We start from the raw sequence: 19,615 nt of genomic DNA, 5'->3' as shown, positions 1-19,615 counted from the left end.
TCCCAGGAAAGGCTCAAAGCACGAACTATTAGAAGAGTTACACCTCTTGTAAAGAAGTCGACATTTTGCCTTTTGTATTCAATATCGATGCAATTTCTGTAGTTCATTGTTAATTTGAAGGTCCAAGGGATACAGTAAACCTGCAATGGTGCATCGGAATCTAATACTGCTGTCCCAGGAAAGACTCAAATCACGAATTATTAGAAGATTTACTCCTCTTATAAATAAGTCGACATTTTGCCTTTTGTATTCCATATCGATGAAACTTCTGTGTTTCATCGTTGATTTGAAGGTCCAAGGGGTACAGTAAACCTGCAATGGTGCATCGGAATCTAATACTGCTGTCCCAGAAAGGCTAAAACACGAACTATTAGAAGAGTTACTCCTGTTGTAAATAAGTCGACATTATGCCTTTTGTATTCAATAACGATGCAATTTCTGTGTTTCATCGTTGATTTGAAGGTCCAAGGGATACAGTAAACCTGGAATGGTGCATCGGAATCTAATACTTCTGTCCCAGGAATGGCTCAAAGCACGAACTATTAGAAGAGTTACACCTCTTGAAAATAAGTCGACATTTTGCCTTTTGTATTCAATATCGATGCAATTTCTGTAGTTCATCGTTAATTTGAAGGTCCAAGGGATACAGTAAACCTGCAATGGTGCATCGGAATCTAATACTGCAGTCCCAGGAAAGGCTCAAATCACGAATTATTAGAAGATTTTCCCCTCTTATAAATAAGTCGACATTTTGCTTTTTGTATTCAATATCGATGCAATTTCTGTATTTCATCGTTGATTTGAAGGTCCAAGGGATACAGTAAACCTGCAATGGTGCATCGGAATCTAATACTGCTGTCCCAGAAAGGCTAAAACACGAACTATTACAAGAGTTACTCCATTTGTAAATAAGTCGGCATTTTGCATTTTGTATTCAATAACGATGCAATTTCTGTGTTTCATCGTTGATTTGAAGGTCCAAGAGGTACAGTAAACCTGCAATGGTGCATCGGAATTTAATACTGCTGTCCCAGGAAAGTCTCAAAGCACGAACTATTAGAAGAGTTACACCTCTTGTAAAGAAGTCGACATTTTGCCTTTTGTATTCAATATCGATGCAATTTTTGTAGTTCATCGTTAATTTGAAGGTTTGAAGGTCCAAGGGAAACAGTAAACTTCCAATGGTGCATCGGAATCTAATACTGCTGTCCCAGGGAAGGCTCAAAGCACGAACTATTAGAAAAGTTACACCTCTTGTAAATAAGTCGACATTTTGCCTTTTGTATACAATATCGATGCAATTTCTGTGTTTCATCGTTGATTTGAAGGTCCAAGGGATACAGTAATCCTGCAATGGTGCATCGGAATCTAATACTGCTGTCCCAGGAAAGGCTCAAAGCACAAATTATTAAAAGTGTTACTCCTCTTATAAATAAGTCGACATTTTGCCTTTTGTATTCAATATCGATGCAATTTCTGTGTTTCATCGTTGATTTGAAGGTCCAAGGGATACAGTAAACCTGCAATGGTGCATGGAATCTAATACTGCTGTCCCAGGAAAGGCTCAAAGCACGAACTATTAGAAGAGTTACACCTCTTGTAAAGAAGTCGACATTTTGCCTTTTGTATTCAATATCGATGCAATTTCTGTAGTTCATCGTTAATTTGAAGGTCCAAGGGATACAGTAAACCTGCAATGGTGCATCGGAATCTAATACTGCTGTCCCAGGAAAGACTCAAATCACGAATTATTAGAAGATTTAGTCCTCTTATAAATAAGTCGACATTTTGCCTTTTGTATTCCATATCGATGAAACTTCTGTGTTTCATCGTTGATTTGAAGGTCCAAGGGGTACAGTAAACCTGCAATGGTGCATCGGAATCTAATACTGCTGTCCCAGAAAGGCTAAAACACGAACTATTAGAAGAGTTACTCCTGTTGTAAATAAGTCGACATTATGCATTTTGTAATCAATAACGATGCAATTTCTGTGTTTCATCGTTGATTTGAAGGTCCAAGGGATACAGTAAACCTGGAATGGTGCATCGGAATCTAATACTTCTGTCCCAGGAATGGCTCAAAGCACGAACTATTAGAAGAGTTACACCTCTTGTAAATAAGTCGACATTTTGCCTTTTGTATTCAATATCGATGCAATTTCTGTAGTTCATCGTTAATTTGAAGGTCCAAGGGATACAGTAAACCTGCAATGGTGCATCGGAATCTAATACTGCTGTCCCAGGAAAGGCTCAAATCACGAATTATTAGAAGATTCTCCCCTCTTATAAATAAGTCGACATTTTGCTTTTTGTATTCAATATCGATGCAATTTCTGTATTTGATCGTTGATTTGAAGGTCCAAGGGATACAGTAAACCTGCAATGGTGCATCGGAATCTAATACTGCTGTCCCAGAAAGGCTAAAACACGAACTATTACAAGAGTTACTCCATTTGTAAATAAGTCGGCATTTTGCATTTTGTATTCAATAACGATGCAATTTCTGTGTTTCATCGTTGATTTGAAGGTCCAAGAGGTACAGTAAACCTGCAATGGTGCATCGGAATTTAATACTGCTGTCCCAGGAAAGACTCAAATCACGAATTATTAGAAGATTTATTCCTCTTATAAATAAGTCGACATTTTGCCTTTTGTATTCCATATCGATGAAATTTCTGTGTTTCATCGTTGATTTGAAGGTCCAAGGGATACAGTAAACCTGCAATGGTGCATCGGAATCTAATACTGCTGTCCCAGAAAGGCTAAAACACGAACTATTAGAAGAGTTACACCTCTTGTAAATAAGTCGGCGTTTTGCATTTTGTATTCAATAACGATGCAATTTCTGTGGTTCATCGTTGATTTTAAGGTCCAAGAGATACAGTAAACCTGCAATGGTGCGTCGGAATCTAATACTGCTGTCCCAGGAAAGGCTCAAAGCACAAATTATTAGAAGAGTTACTCCTCTTATAAATAAGTCGACATTTTGCCTTTTGTATTCAATATCGATGCAATTTCCGTGTTTCATCGTTGATTTGGAGGTTTAAGAGATACAGTAAACCTGCAATGGTGCATCTGAATCTAACACTGCTGTCCCAGGAAAGGCTCAAAGCACGAACTATTAGAAGAGTTACTCCTCTTGTAAATAAGTCGACATTTTTCCTTTTGTATTCAATAACGATGCAATTTCTGTGTTTGATCGTTGATTTGAAGGTCCAAGAGATACAGTAAACCTGCAATGGTGCATCGGAATCTAATACTGCTGTCCCAGGAAAGACTCAAATCACGAATTATTAGAAGATTTACTCCTCTTATAAATAAGTCGACATTTTGCCCTTTGTATTCCATATCGATGAAATTTCTGTGTTTCATCGTTGATTTGAAGGTCCAAGGGATACAGTAAACCTGCAATGGTGCATCGGAATCTAATACTGCTGTCCCAGAAAGGCGAAAACACGAAATATTAGAAGAGTTACTCCTCTTGTAAATAAGTCGGCATTTTGCATTTTGTATTCAATAACGATGCAATTTCCGTGTTTCATCGTTGATTTGAAGGTCCAAGAGATGAAGTAAACCTGCAATGGTGCATCGGAATCTAATATTGCTGCACCAGTAATGGCTCAAAGCACGAACTATTAGAAGAGTTACTCCTCTTATAAATAAGTCGATATTTTGCCTTTTGTATTCAATATCGATGCAATTTCTGTGTTTCATCGTTGATTTGGAGGTCTAAGAGATACAGTAAACCTGCAATGGTGCATCTGAATCTAACACTGCTGTCCCAGGAAAGGCTCAAAGCACGAACTATTAGAAGAGTTACTCCTCTTGTAAATAAGTCGACATTTTTCCTTTTGTATTCAATATCGATGTAATTTCTGTGTTTCATCGTTGACTTGGAGGTCTAAGAGATACATTAAACCTGCAATGGTGCATCGGAATCTACTACTGCTGTACCAGAAAGGCTAAAACACGAACTATTAGAAGAGTTACTCCTCTTGTAAATAAGTCGACATTTTGCCTTTTGTATTCAATATCGATGTATTTTCTGTGTTTCATCGTTGATTTGAAGGTCCAAGAGATACAGTAAACCTGCAATGGTGCATCGGAATCTAATACTGCTGTCCCAGAAAGGATAAAACACGAACTATTACAAGAGTTACTCCATTTGTAAATAAGTCGGCATTTTGCATTTTGTATTCAATAAGGATGCAATTTCTGTGTTTCATCGTTGATTTGAAGGTCCAAGAGGTACAGTAAACCTGCAATGGTGCATCGGAATTTAATACTGCTGTCCCAGGAAAGGCTCAAAGCGCGAACTATTAGAAGAGTTACTCCTCTTGTAAATAAGTCGACATTTTGCTTTTTTATTCAATATCGATGCAATTTCTGTGTTTCATCGCTGATTTGAAGGTCCATGGGATACAGTAAACCTGCAATGGTGCATCGGAATCTAATACTGCTGTCCCAGGAAAGGCTCAAATCACGAACTATTAGAAAAATTTACTCCTCTTATAAATAAGTCGACATTTTGCCTTTTGTATTCAATATCGATGCAACTTCTGTGTTTCATCGTTGATTTGAAGGTCCAAGGGATACAGTAAACCTGCAATGGTGCATCGGAATCTAATACTGCTGTCCCAGGAAAGGCTCAAAACACGAACTATTAGAAGAGTTACACCTCTTGTAAAGAAGTCGACATTTTGCCTTTTGTATTCAATATGGATGCAATTTCTGTAGTTCATCGTTAATATGAAGGTCCAAGGGATACAGTAAACCTCCAATGGTGCATCGGAATCTAATACTGCTGTCCCAGGGAAGGCTAAAAGCACGAACTATTAGAAAAGTTACACCTCTTGTAAATAAGTCGACATTTTGCCTTTTGTATTCAATATCGATGCAATTTCTGTGTTTCATCGTTGATTTGAAGGTCCAAGGGATACAGTAATCCTGCAATGGTGCATCGGAATCTAATACTTCTGTCCCAGGAAAGGCTCAAAGCACAAATTATTAAAAGTGTTACTCCTCTTATAAATAAGTCGACATTTTGCCTTTTGTATTCAATATCGATGCAATTTCCGTGTTTCATCATTGATTTGAAGGTCCAAGAGATACAGTAAACCTGCAATGGTGCATCGGAATCTAATAGTGCTGTCCCAGGAAAGGCTCAAAGCACGAACTATTAGAAGAGTTACTCCTGTTGTAAATAAGTCGAACTTATGCCTTTTGTATTCATAATCGATGCAATTTCTGTGTTTCATCGTTGATTTGAAGGTCCAAGAGATACAGTAAACCTGCAATGGTGCATCGGAATCTAATACTGCTGTCCCAGGAAAGGCTCAAAGCACGAACTATTAGAAGAGTTACTCCTCTTGTAAAAGAGTCGACATTTTACCTTTTGTATTCAATATCGATGCAATTTCTGTGTTTCATCGTTAATTTGAAAGTCCAAGGGATATAGTAAAACTCCAATGGTGCATCGGAATCTAACACTGCTGTCCCAGGGAAGGCTCAAAGCACGAACTATTAGAAGAGTTACTCCTCTTGTAAATAAGTCGACATTTTGCCTTTTGTATTCAATATCGATGCAATTTCTTTATTTCATCGTTGATTTGAAGGTCCAAGGGATACAGTAATCCTGCAATGGTGCATCGGAATCTAATACTGCTGTCCCAGGAAAGTCTCAACGCACGAACTATTAGAAAAGTTACACCTCTTGTAAATAAGTCGATATTATGCCTTTTGTATTCAATATCGACGCAATTTCCGTGTTTCATCGTTGATTTGAAGGTCCAAGAGATACAGTAAACCTGCAATGGTGCATCGGAATCTAATATTGCTGCACCAGGAAAGGCTCAAATCACGAACTATTAGAAGAGTTACTCCTCTTATAAATAAGTCGACATTTTGCCTTTTGTATTCAATATCGATGCAATTTCTGTGTTTCATCGTTGATTTGGATGTGTAAGAGATACAGTAAACCTGCAATGGTGCATCGGAATCTAATACTGCTGTCCCAGGAAAGGCTCAAAGCACGAACTATTAGAAGAGTTACACCTCTTGTAAAGAAGTCGACATTTTGCCTTTTGTATTCAATATCGATGCAATTTCTGTAGTTCATCGTTAATTTGAAGGTCCAAGGGATACAGTAAACCTGCAATGGTGCATCGGAATCTAATACTGCTGTCCCAGAAAGGCTAAAACACGAACTATTAGAAGAGTTACTCCTCTTGTAAATAAGTCGGCATTTTGCATTTTGTATTCAATAACGATGCAATTTCTGTGTTTCATCGTTGATTTGAAGGTCCAAGAGATACAGTAAACCTGCAATGGTGCGTCGGAATCTAATACTGCTGTCCCAGGAAAGGCTCAAAGCACAAATTATTAGAAGAGTTACTCCTCTTATAAATAAGTCGACATTTTGCCTTTTGTATTCAATATCGATGCAATTTCCGTGTTAGATCGTTGATTTGAAGGTCCAAGAGATACAGTAAACCTGCAATGGTGCATCGGAATCTAATATTGCTGCACCAGGAAAGGCTCAAATCACGATCTACTAGAAGAGTTACTCCTCTTATAAATAAGTCGATATTTTGCCTTTTGTATTCAATATCGATGCAATTTCTGTGTTTCATCGTTGATTTGGAGGTCTAAGAGATACAGTAAACCTGCAATGGTGCATCTGAATCTAACACTGCTGTCCCAGGAAAGGCTCAAAGCTCGAACTAATAGAAGAGTTACACCTCTTGTAAATAAGTCGACATTTTTCCTTTGGTATTCAATATCGATGTAATTTCTGTGTTTCATCGTTGACTTGAAGGTCTAAGAGATACATTAAACCTGCAATGGTGCATCGGAATCTACTACTGCTGTCCCAGAAAGGCTAAAACACGAACTATTAGAAGAGTTACTCCTCTTGTGAATAAGTCGACATTTTGCCTTTTGTATTCAATAACGATGCAATTTCTGTGTTTCATCGTTGATTTGAAGGTTCAAGAGATACAGTAAACCTGCAATGGTGCATCGGAATCCAATACTGCTGGCCCAGGAAAGGCTCAAAGCACGAACTATTAGAAATGTTACTCCTGTTGTAAATAAGTCGACATAATGCCTTTTGTATTCAATATCGTGCAATTTCTGTGTTTCTTCGTTAATTTGAAAGTCCAAGGGATACAGTAAACCTGCAATGGTGCATCGGAATCTAATACTGCTGTCCCAGGAAAGGCTCAAAGCACGAACTATTAAAAGAGTTACTCCTCTTGTAAATAAGTCGACATTTTGCCTTTTGTATTCAATATCGATGCAATTTCTGTAGTTCATCGTTAATTTGAAGGTCCAAGCGATACAGTAAACCTGCAATGGTGCATCGGAATCTAATACTGCTGTCCCAGGGAAGACTCAAATCACGAATTATTAGAAGATTTACTCCACTTATAAATAAGTCGACATTTTGCCTTTTGTATTCCATATCGATGAAATTTCTGTGATTCATCGTTGATTTGAAGGTCCAAGGGATACAGTAAACCTGCAATGGTGCATCGGAATCTAACACTGCTGTCCCAGGAAAGGCTCAAAGCACGAACTATTAGAAGAGTTACTCGTCTTGTAAATAAGTCGACATTTTGCCTTTTGTATTCAATATCGATGTATTTTCTTTGTTTCATCGTTGATTTGAAGGTCCAAGAGATACAGTAAAGCTGCAATGGTGCATGAGAATCTAATACTGCTGTCCCAGAAATTCTAAAACACGAACTATTAGAAGAGTTACTCCTCTTGTAAATAATTCGTCATTTTGCATGTTGTATTCAATAACGATGCAATTTCTGTGTTTCATCGTTGATTTGAAGGTCCAAGAGATACAGTAAACCTGCAATGGTGCATCGGAATCTAATACTGCTGTCCCTGGAAAGGCTCAAAGCACGAACTATTAGAAGAGTTACTCCTCTTGTAAATAAGTCGACATTTTGCCTTTTGTATTAAATATCGATGCAATTTCTGTGTTTCATCGTTTATTTGAAGGTCCAAGGGATACAGTAATCCTGCAATGGTGCATCGGAATCTAATACTGCTGTCCCAGGGAAGGCTCAAAGCACGAACTATTAGAAAAGTTACACCTCTTGTAAATAAGTCGACATTTTACCTTTTGTATTCAATATCGATGCTATTTCTGTAGTTCATCGTTAATTTGAAGGTCCAAGGGATACAGTAAACGTACAATGGTGCATCGGTATCTAATACTGCTGTCCCAGGAAAGACTCAAATCCCGAATTATTAGAAGATTTACTCCTCTTATAAATAAGTCGACATTTTGCCTTTTGTATTCCATATCGATGAAATTTCTGTGTTTCATCGTTGGTTTGAAGGTCCAAGGGATACAGTAAACCTGCAATGGTGCATTGGAATCTAATACTGCTGTCCCAGGAAAAGCTCAAAGCACGAACTATTAGAAGAGTTACTCGTCTTGTAAATAAGTCGACATTTTGCCTTTTGTATTCAATATCGATGTATTATCTGTGTTTTAACGTTGATTTGAAGGTCCAAGAGATACAGTAAAGCTGCAATGGTGCATCGGAATCTAATACTGCTGTCCCAGAAAGGCTAAAACACGAACTATTAGAAGAGTTACTCCTCTTGTAAATAAGTCGGCATTTTGCATTTTGTATTCAATAACGATGCAATGTCTGTGTTTCATCGTTGATTTGAAAGTCCAAGAGATACAGTAAACCTGCAATGGTGCATCGGAATCTAATACTACTGTCCCAGGAAAGGCTCAAAGCACGAACTGTTAGAAGAGTTACACCTCTTGTAAATAAGTCGACATTTTGCCTTTTGTATTCAATATCGATGCAAATTCTGTGTTTCATCGTTGATTTGAAGGTCCAAGGGATACAGTAAACCTGCAATGGTGCATCGGAATCCAATACTGCTGTCCCAGGAAAGGCTCAAAGCACGAACTATTAGAAGAGTTTTACCTCTTGTAAATAAGTCGAAATTTTGCCTTTTGTATTCAATATCGATGCAATTTCTGTAGTTCATCGTTAATTTGAAGGTCCAAGGGATACAGTAAACCTGCAATGGTGCATCGGAATCTAATACTGCAGTCCCAGGAAAGACTCAAATCCCGAATTATTAGAAGATTTACTCCTCTTACAAATAAGTCGACATTTTGCCTTTTGTATTCCATATCGATGAAATTTCTGTGTTTCGTCGTTGGTTTGAAGGTCCAAGGGATACAGTAAACTTGCAATAGTGCATCGGAATCTAATACTGCTGTCCCAGGAAAGGCTCAAAGCACGAAACATTAGAAGAGTTAATCCTCTTGTAAATAAGTCGACATTTTGCATTTTGTATTCAATATCGAAGTATTTTCTGTGTTTCATCGTTGATTTGAAGGTCCAAGAGATACAGTAAAGCTGCAATGGTGCATCGGAATCTAATACTGCTGTCCCAGAAAGGCTAAAACACGAACTATTAGAAGAGTTACTCCTCTTGTAAATAAGTCGACATTTTGCCTTTTGTATTCAATATCGATGCAATTTCTGTGTTTCATCGTTGATTTGAAGGTCCAAGGGATACAGTAAACCTGCAATGGTGCATCGGAATCAAATACTGCTGTCCCTCGAAAGGCTCAAAACACGAACTATTAGAAGAGTTACTCCTCTTGTAAATGAGTCGACATTTTACCTTTTGTATTCAATATCGATGCAATTTCTGTGTTTGATCGTTAATTTGAAGGTCCAAGAGATACAGTAAACCTCCAATGGTGCATCGGAATCTAATACTGCTGTCCCAGGGAAGACTCAAAACACGAACTATTAGAAGATAAACTCCTCTTCTAAATAAGTCGACATTTTGCCTTTTGTATTCAATATCGATGCAATTTCTTTATTTCATCGTTGATTTGAAGGTCCAAGGGATACAGTAATCCTGCAATGGTGCATCGGAATCTAATACTGCTGTCCCAGGAAAGGCTCAAAGCACGAAGTATTAGAAGAGTTACTCAACTTGTAAATAAGTCGACATTTTGCCTTTTGTATTCAATATCGATGCAATTTCTGTGTTTCATCGTTGATTTGAAGGTCCAAGGGATACAGTAAACCTGCAATGGTGCATCGGAATCTAATACAGCTGTCCCTCGAAAGGCTCAAACACGAACTATTAGAAGAGTTACACCTCTTGTAAATAAGTCGACATTTTGCCTTTTGAATTCAATATCGATGCAATTTCTGTGTTTCATCGTTGATTTGAAGGTCCAAGGGATACAGTAAACCTGCAATGGTGCATGGGAATCTAATACTGCTGTCAGTCGAAAGGCTCAAAACACGAACTATTAGAAGAGTTACACCTCTTGCAAATAAGTCGACATTTTGCCTTTTGTATTCAATATCGATGCAATTTCTGTGTTTCATCGTTGATTTGAAGGTCCAAGGGATACAATAATCCTGCAATGGTGCATTTGAATCTAATACTGCTGTCCCAGGAAAGGCTCAAAGCACGAACTATTAGAAGAGTTTTACCTCTTGTAAATAAGTCGAAATTTTGCCTTTTGTATTCAATATCGATGCAATTTCTGTAGTTCATCGTTAATTTGAAGGTCCAAGGGATACAGTAAACCTGCAATGGTGCATCGGAATCTAATACTGCAGTCCCAGGAAAGACTCAAATCCCGAATTATTAGAAGATTTACTCCTCTTATAAATAAGTCGACATTTTGCATTTTGTATTCCATATCGATGAAATTTCTGTGTTTCGTCGTTGGTTTGAAGGTCCAAGGGATACAGTAAACCTGCAATAGTGCATCGGAATCTAATACTGCTGTCCCAGGAAAGGCTCAAATCACGAACTATTAGAAGAGTTACTCCTCTTGTAAATAAGTCGACATTTTGCCTTTTGTATTCAATATCGAAGTATTTTCTGTGTTTAATCGTTGATTTGAAGGTCCAAGAGATACAGTAAAGCTGCAATGGTGCATCGGAATCTAATACTGCTGTCCCAGAAAGGCTAAAACACGAACTATTAGAAGAGTTACTCCTCTTGTAAATAAGTCGCATTTTTGCATTTTGTATTCAATAACGATGCAATTTCTGTGTTTCATCGTTGATATGAAGGTCCAAGAGATACAGTAAACCTGCAATGGTGCATCGGAATCTAATACTGCTGTCCCTCGAAAGGCTCAAAACACGAACTATTAGAAGAGTTACTCCTCTTGTAAATGAGTCGACATTTTGCCTTTTGTATTCAATATCGATGCAATTTCTGTGTTTGATCGTTAATTTGAAGGTCCAAGAGATACAGTAAACCTCCAATGGTGCATCGGAATCTAATACTGCTGTCCCAGGGAAGACTCAAAGCACGAACTATTAGAAGAGTTACTCCTCTTGTAAATAAGTCGACATTTTGCCTTTTGTATTCAATATCGATGCAATTTCTGTGTTTCATCGTTGATTTGAAGGTCCAAGGGATACAGTAATCCTGCATTGGTGCAACGGAATCTAATACTGCTGTCCCAGGAAAGGCTCAAATCACAAACTATTAGAAGATTTACTCCTCTTATAAATAAGTCGACATTTTGCCTTTTGTATTCAATATCGATGCAATTTCTGTGTTTCATCGTTGATTTGAAGGTCCAAGGGATACAGTAAACCTGCAATGGTGCATCGGAATCTAATACTGCTGTCCCAGGAAAGGCTCAAAGCACGAACTATTTGAAGAGTTACACCTCTTGCAAATAATTCGACATTTTGCCTTTTGTATTCAATATCGATGCAATTTCTGTGTTTCATCGTTGATATGAAGGTCCAAGGGATACAGTAATCCTGCAATGGTGCATCGTAATCTAATACTGCTGTCCCAGGAAAGGCTCAAAGCACAAATTATTAAAATAGTTACTCCTCTTATAAATAAGTCGACATTTTGGCTTTTGTTTCAATATCGATGCAATTTCCGTGTTTCATCGTTGATTTTGAGGTCTAAGACATACAGTAAACCTGCAATGGTGCATCGGAATCTAATACTGCTGTCCCAGAAAGGCTAAAACACGAACTATTAGAAGAGCTACTCCTCTTGTAAATAAGTCGCATTTTTGCATTTTGTATTCAATAACGATGCAATTTCTGTGTTTGATCGTTAATTTGAAGGTCCAAGAGATGCAGTAAACCTCCAATGGTGCATCGGAATCTAATACTGCTGTCTCAGGGAAAGCTCAAAGCACGAACTATTAGAAGAGTTACTCCTCTTGTAAATAAGACGACATTTTGTTTTTGTATTCAATATCGATGCAATTTCTTTATTTCATCGTTGATTTGAAGGTCCAAGGGATACAGTAATCCTGCAATGGTGCATCGGAGTCTAATACTGCTGTCCCAGGAAAGGCTCAAAGCACGAACTATTAGAAGAGTTACTCAACTTGCAAATAAGTCGACATTTTGCCTTTTGTATTCAATATGGATGCAATTTCTGTGTTTCATCGTTGATTTGAAGGTCCAAGGGATACAGTAATCCTGCATTGGTGCAACGGAATCTAATACTGCTGTCCCAGGAAAGGCTCAAATCACAAACCATTAGAAGATTTACTCCTCTTATAAATAAGTCGACATTTTGCCTTTTGTATTCAATATCGATGCAATTTCTGTGTTTCATCGTTGATTTGATGGTCCAAGGGATACAGTAAACCTGCAATGGTGCATCGGAATCTAATACTGCTGTCCCAGGAAAGGCTCAAAGCACGAACTATTTGAAGAGTTACACCTCTTGCAAATAAGTCGACATTTTGCCTTTTGTATTCAATATCGATGCAATTTCTGTGTTTCATCGTTGATATGAAGGTCCAAGGGATACAGTAATCCTGCAATGGTGCATCGTAATCTAATACTGCTGTCCCAGGAAAGGCTCAAAGCACAAATTATTAAAATAGTTACTCCTCTTATAAATAAGTCGACATTTTGGCTTTTGTTTCAATATCGATGCAATTTCCGTGTTTCATCGTTGATTTTGAGGTCTAAGACATACAGTAAACCTGCAATGGTGCATCGGAATCTAATACTGCTGTCCCAGGAAAGGCTCCAAGCACGAACTATTAGAAGAGTTACTCCTCTTATAAATAAGTCGACATTTTGCCTTTTGTATTCAATATCGATGCAATTTCTGTGTTTCATCGTTGATTTGAAGGTCCAAGGGATACAGTAAACCTGCAATGGTGCATCGGAATCTAATACTGCTGTCCCAGGAAAGGCTCAAAGCACGAACTATTAGAAGAGTTACACCTCTTGTAAATAAGTCGACATTTTGCCTTTTGTATTCAATATCGATGCAATTTCTGTGTTTCATCGTTGATTTAAAGGTCAAGAGATACAGTAAACCTGCAATGGTGCATCGGAATCTAATACTGCTGTCCCAGGAAAGGCTCAAAGCATGAACTATTAGAAGAGTTACTCCTGTTGTAAATACGTTAAGATTTTGCCTTTTGTATTCAATATCGATGCAATTTCTGTAGTTCATCGTTAATTTGAAGGTCCAAGGGATACAATAAACCTGCAATGGTGCATCGGAATCTAATACTGCTGTCCCAGTAAAGACTCAAATCCCGAATTATTAGAAGAGTTACTCCTCTTATAAATAAGTCGACATTTTGCCTTTGTATTCCATATCGATGAAATTGCTGTGTTTCGTCGTTGGTTTGAAGGTCCAAGGGATACAGTAAACCTGCAATAGTGCATCGGAATCTAATACTGCTGTCCCAGGAAAGACTCAAAGCACGAACCATTAGAAGAGTTACTCCTCTTGTAAATAAGTGGACATTTTGCCTTTTGTATTCAATATCGAAGTATTTTCTGTGTTTCATCGTTGATTTGAAGGTCCAAGAGATACAGTAAAGCTGCAATGGTGCATCGGAATCTAATACTGCTGTCCCAGAAAGGCTAAAACACGAACTATTAGAAGAGTTACTCCTCTTGTAAATAAGTCGCATTTTTGCATTTTGTATTCAATAACGATGCAATTTCTGTGTTTCATCTTTGATTTGAAGGTCCAAGGGATACAGTAAACCTGCAACGGTGCATCGGAATCTAATACTGCTGTCCCTCGAAAGGCTCAAAACACGAACCATTAGAAGAGTTACTCCTCTTGTAAATGAGCCGACATTTTGCCGTTTGTATTCAATATCGATGCAATTTCTGTGTTTGATCGTTAATTTGAAGGTCCAAGAGATGCAGTAAACCTCCAATGGTGCATCGGAATCTAATACTGCTGTCCCAGGGAAAGCTCAAAGCACGAACTATTAGAAGAGTTACTCCTCTTGTAAATAAGACGACATTTTGTTTTTGTATTCAATATCGATGCAATTTCTTTATTTCATCGTTGATTTGAAGGTCCAAGGGATACAGTAATCCTGCAATGGTGCATCGGAGTCTAATACTGCTGTCCCAGGAAAGGCTCAAAGCACGAACTATTAGAAGAGTTACTCAACTTGCAAATAAGTCGACATTTTGCCTTTTGTATTCAATATGGATGCAATTTCTGTGTATCATCGTTGATTTGAAGGTCCAACGGATACAGTAAACCTGCAGTGGTGCATCGGAATCTAATACTGCTGTCTCAGGAAAGGCTCAAATCACAAACTATTAGAAGAGTTACTCCTCTATAAATAAGTCGACATTTTGCCTTTTGTATTCAATATCGATGCAATATCTGTGTTTCATCGTTGATTTGAAGGTCCAAGGAATACAGTAAACCTGCAATGGTGCATCGGAATCTAATACTGCTGTTCCAGGAAAGGCTCAAAGCACGAACTATTAGAAGGGTTACACCCCTTGCAAATAAGTCGACATTTTGCCTTTTGTATTCAATATCGATGCAATTTCTGTGTTTCATCGTTGATTTGAAGGTCCAAGGGATACAGTAATCCTGCAATGGTGCATTGGAATCTAATACTGCTGTCCCAGGAAAGGCTCAAAGCACAAATTATTAGAAGAGTTACTCCTCTTATAAATAAGTCGACATTTTGCCTTTTGTATTCAATATCGATGCAATTTCCGTGTTTCATCGTTGATTTGAAGGTCCAAGAGATACAGTAAACCTGCAATGGTGCATCGGAATCTAATACTGCTGTCCCAGGAAAGGCTCAAAGCACGAACTATTAGAAGAGATACACCTCTTGAAAATAAGTCGACATTTTGCCTTATGTATTCAATATCGATGCAATTTCTGTAGTTCATCGTTAATTTGGAGGTCCAAGGGATACAGTAAACCTGCAATGGTGCATCGGAATCTAATACTGCTGTCCCAGGAAAGATTCAAATCACGAATTATTAGAAGATTTACTCCTCTTATAAATAAGTCGACATTTTGCCTTTTGTATTCCATATCGATAAAATTTCTGTGTTTCATCGTTGATTTGAAGGTCCAAGGGATACAGTAAACCTGCAATGGTGCATCGGAATCTAATACTGCTGTCCCAGGAAAGGCTCAAAGCACGAACTATTAGAAGAGTTACTCCTCTTGTAAATAAGTCGACATTTTGCCTTTTGTATTCAATATCGATGTATTTTCTGTGATTCATCGTTGATTTGAAGGTCCAAGAGATACAGTAAATCTGCAATGGTGCATCGGAATCTAATACTGCAGTCCCTCGAAAGGCTCAAAGCACGAACTATTAGAAGAGTTACACCTCTTGCAAATAAGTCGACATTTTGCCTTTTGTATTCAATATCGATGCAATTTCTGTGTTTCATCGTTGATTTGAAGGTCCAAGGGATACAATAATCCTGCAATGGTGCATTTGAATCTAATACTGCTGTCCCAGGAAAGGCTCAAAGCACGAACTATTAGAAGAGTTTTACCTCTTGTAAATAAGTCGAAATTTTGCCTTTTGTATTCAATATCGATGCAATTTCTGTAGTTCATCGTTAATTTGAAGGTCCAAGGGATACAGTAAACCTGCAATGGTGCATCGGAATCTAATACTGCAGTCCCAGGAAAGACTCAAATCCCGAATTATTAGAAGATTTACTCCTCTTATAAATAAGTCGACATTTTGCCTTTTGTATTCCATATCGACGAAATTTCTGTGTTTCGTCGTTGGTTTGAAGGTCCAAGGGATACAGTAAACCTGCAATAGTGCATCGGAATCTAATACTGCTGTCCCAGGAAAGGCTCAAAGCACGAACTATTAGAAGAGTTACTCCTCTTGTAAATAAGTCGACATTTTGCATTTTGTATTCAATATCGAAGTATTTTCTGTGTTTAATCGTTGATTTGAAGGTCCAAGAGATACAGTAAAGCTGCAATGGTGCATCGGAATCTAATACTGCTGTCCCAGAAAGGCTAAAACACGAACTATTAGAAGAGTTACTCCTCTTGTAAATAAGTCGCCTTTTTGCATTTTTTATTCAATAACGATGCAATTTCTGTGTTTCATCGTTGATATGAAGGTCCAAGAGATACAGTAAACCTGCAATGGTGCATCGGAATCTAATACTGCTGTCCCTCGAAAGGCTCAAAACACGAACTATTAGAAGAGCTACTACTCTTGTAAATGAGTCGACATTTTGCCTTTTGTATTCAATATCGATGCAATTTCTGTGTTTGATCGTTAATTTGAAGGTCCAAGAGATACAGTAAACCTCCAATGGTGCATCGGAATCTAATACTGCTGTCCCAGGGAAGACTCAAAGCACGAACTATTAGAAGAGTTACTCCTCTTGTAAATAAGTCGACATTTTGCCTTTTGTATTCAATATCGATGCAATATCTGTGTTTCATCGTTGATTTGAAGGTCCAAGGGATACAGTAATCCTGCATTGGTGCAACGGAATCTAATACTGCTGTCCCAGGAAAGGCTCAAATCACAAACTATTAGAAGATTTACTCCTCTTATAAATAAGTCGACATTTTGCCTTTTGTATTCAATATCGATGCAATTTCTGTGTTTCATCGTTGATTTGAAGGTCCAAGGGATACAGTAAACCTGCAATGGTGCATCGGAATCTAATACTGCTGTCCCAGGAAAGGCTCAAAGCACGAACTATTTGAAGAGTTACACCTCTTGCAAATAAGTCGACATTTTGCCTTTTGTATTCAATATCGATGCAATTTCTGTGTTTCATCGTTGATATGAAGGTCCAAGGGATACAGTAATCCTGCAATGGTGCATCGTAATCTAATACTGCTGTCCCAGGAAAGGCTCAAAGCACAAATTATTAAAATAGTTACTCCTCTTATAAAGAAGTCGACATTTTGGCTTTTGTTTCAATATCGATGCAATTTCCGTGTTTCATCGTTGATTTTGAGGTCTAAGACATACAGTAAACCTGCAATGGTGCATCGGAATCTAATACTGCTGTCCCAGGAAAGGCTCCAAGCACGAACTATTAGAAGAGTTACTCCTCTTATAAATAAGTCGACATTTTGCCTTTTGTATTCAATATCGATGCAATTTCTGTGTTTCATCGTTGATTTGAAGGTCCAAGGGATACAGTAAACCTGCAATGGTGCATCGGAATCTAATACTGCTGTCCCAGGAAAGGCTCAAAGCACGAACTATTAGAAGAGTTACACCTCTTGTAAATAAGTCGACATTTTGCCTTTTGTATTCAATATCGATGCAATTTCTGTGTTTCATCGTTGATTTAAAGGTCAAGAGATACAGTAAACCTGCAATGGTGCATCGGAATCTAATACTGCTGTCCCAGGAAAGGCTCAAATGACAAACTATTAGAAGAGTTACTCCTCTTATAAATAAGTCGACACTTTGCCCTTTGTATTCAATATCGATGCAATTTCTGTGTTTCATCGTTGATTTGAAGGTCCAAGGGATACAGTAAACCTGCAATGGTGCATCGGAATCTAATACTGCTGTCCCAGGAAAGGCTCAAAACACGAACTATTAGAAGAGTTACTCCTCTTGTAAATAAGTCGACATTTTGCCTTTTGTATTCAATATCGATGCAATTTCTGTGTTTCATCGTTGATTTGAAGGTCCAAGGGATACAGTAAACCTGCAATGGTGCATCGGAATCTAATACTTCTGTCCCTCGAAAGGCTCAAAACACGAACTATTAGAAGAGTTACTCCTCTTGTAAATGAGTCGACATTTTGCCTTTTGTATTCAATATCGATGCAATTTCTGTGTTTGATCGTTAATTTGAAGGTCCAAGAGATACAGTAAACCTCCAATGGTGCATCGGAATCTAATACTGCTGTCCCAGGGAAGGCTCAAAGCACGAACAATTAGAAGAGTTACTCCTCTTGTAAATAAGTCGACATTTTGCCTTTAGTATTCAATATCGATGCAATTTCTTTATTTCATCGTTGATTTGAAGGTCCAAGGGATACAGTAATCCTGCAATGGTGCATCGGAATCTAATACTGCTGTCCCAGGAAAGGCTCAAAGCACGAACTATTAGAAGAGTTACACCTCTTGTAAATAAGTCGACATTTTGCCTTTTGTATTCAATATCGATGCAAGTTCTGTAGTTCATCTTTAATTTGGAGGTCCAAGGGATACAGTAAACCTGCAGTGGTGCATCGGAATCTAATACTGCTGTCCCAGGAAAGACTCAAATCACAAATTATTAGAAGATTTACTCCTCTTATAAATAAGTCGACATTTTGCCTTTTGTATTCGATATCGATGCAATTTCTGTGTTTCATCGTTGATTTGAAGGGCCAAGGGATACAGTAATCCTGCATTGGTGCATCGGAATCTAATACTGCTGTCCCAGGAAAGGCTCAAATCACAAACTATTAGAAGATTTACTCCTCTTTTAAATAAGTCGACATTTTGCCTTTTGTATTCAATATCGATGCAATTTCTGTGTTTCATTGTTGATTTGAAGGTCCAAGGGATACAGTAAAACTGCAATGGTGCATCGGAATCTATTACTGCTGTCCCAGGAAAGGCTCAAAGCACGAACTATTAGAAGAGTTACACCTCTTGCAAATAAGTCGACATATTGCCTTTTGTATTCAATATCGATGCCATTTCTGTGTTTCATCGTTGATTTGAAGGTCCAAGGGATAAGGTAAACCTGCAATGGTGCATCGGAATCTAATACTGCTTTCCCAGGAAAGGCTCAAATCACGAACTATTAGAAGAGTTACTCCTCTTATAAATAAGTCGACATTTTGCCTTTTGTATTCAATATCGATGCAATTTCTGTGTTTCATCGTTGATTTGAAGGTCCAAGGGATACAGTAAACCTGCAATGGTGCATCGGAATCTAATACTTCTGTCCCTCGAAAGGCTCAAAACACGAACTATTAGAAGAGTTACTCCTCTTGTAAATGAGTCGACATTTTGCCGTTTGTATTCAATATCGATGCAATTTCTGTGTTTGATCGTTAATTTGAAGGTCCAAGAGATACAGTAAACCTCCAATGGTGCATCGGAATCTAATACTGCTGTCCCAGGGAAGGCTCAAAGCACGAACTATTAGAAGAGTTACTCCTCTTGTAAATAAGTCGACATTTTGCCTTTTGTATTCAATATCGATGCAATTTCTTTATTTCATCGTTGATTTGAAGGTCCAAGGGATACAGTAAACCTGCAATGGTGCATCGGAATCTAATACTGCTGTCCCAGGAAAGGCTCAAAGCACGAACTATTAGAAGAGTTACTCAA

The sequence above is a fragment of the Schistocerca cancellata genome, chromosome 4, assembly GCF_023864275.1.
Source record: "Schistocerca cancellata isolate TAMUIC-IGC-003103 chromosome 4, iqSchCanc2.1, whole genome shotgun sequence".
Taxonomy (NCBI): domain Eukaryota; kingdom Metazoa; phylum Arthropoda; class Insecta; order Orthoptera; family Acrididae; genus Schistocerca; species Schistocerca cancellata.
This window is presented reverse-complemented; position numbering follows the sequence as displayed.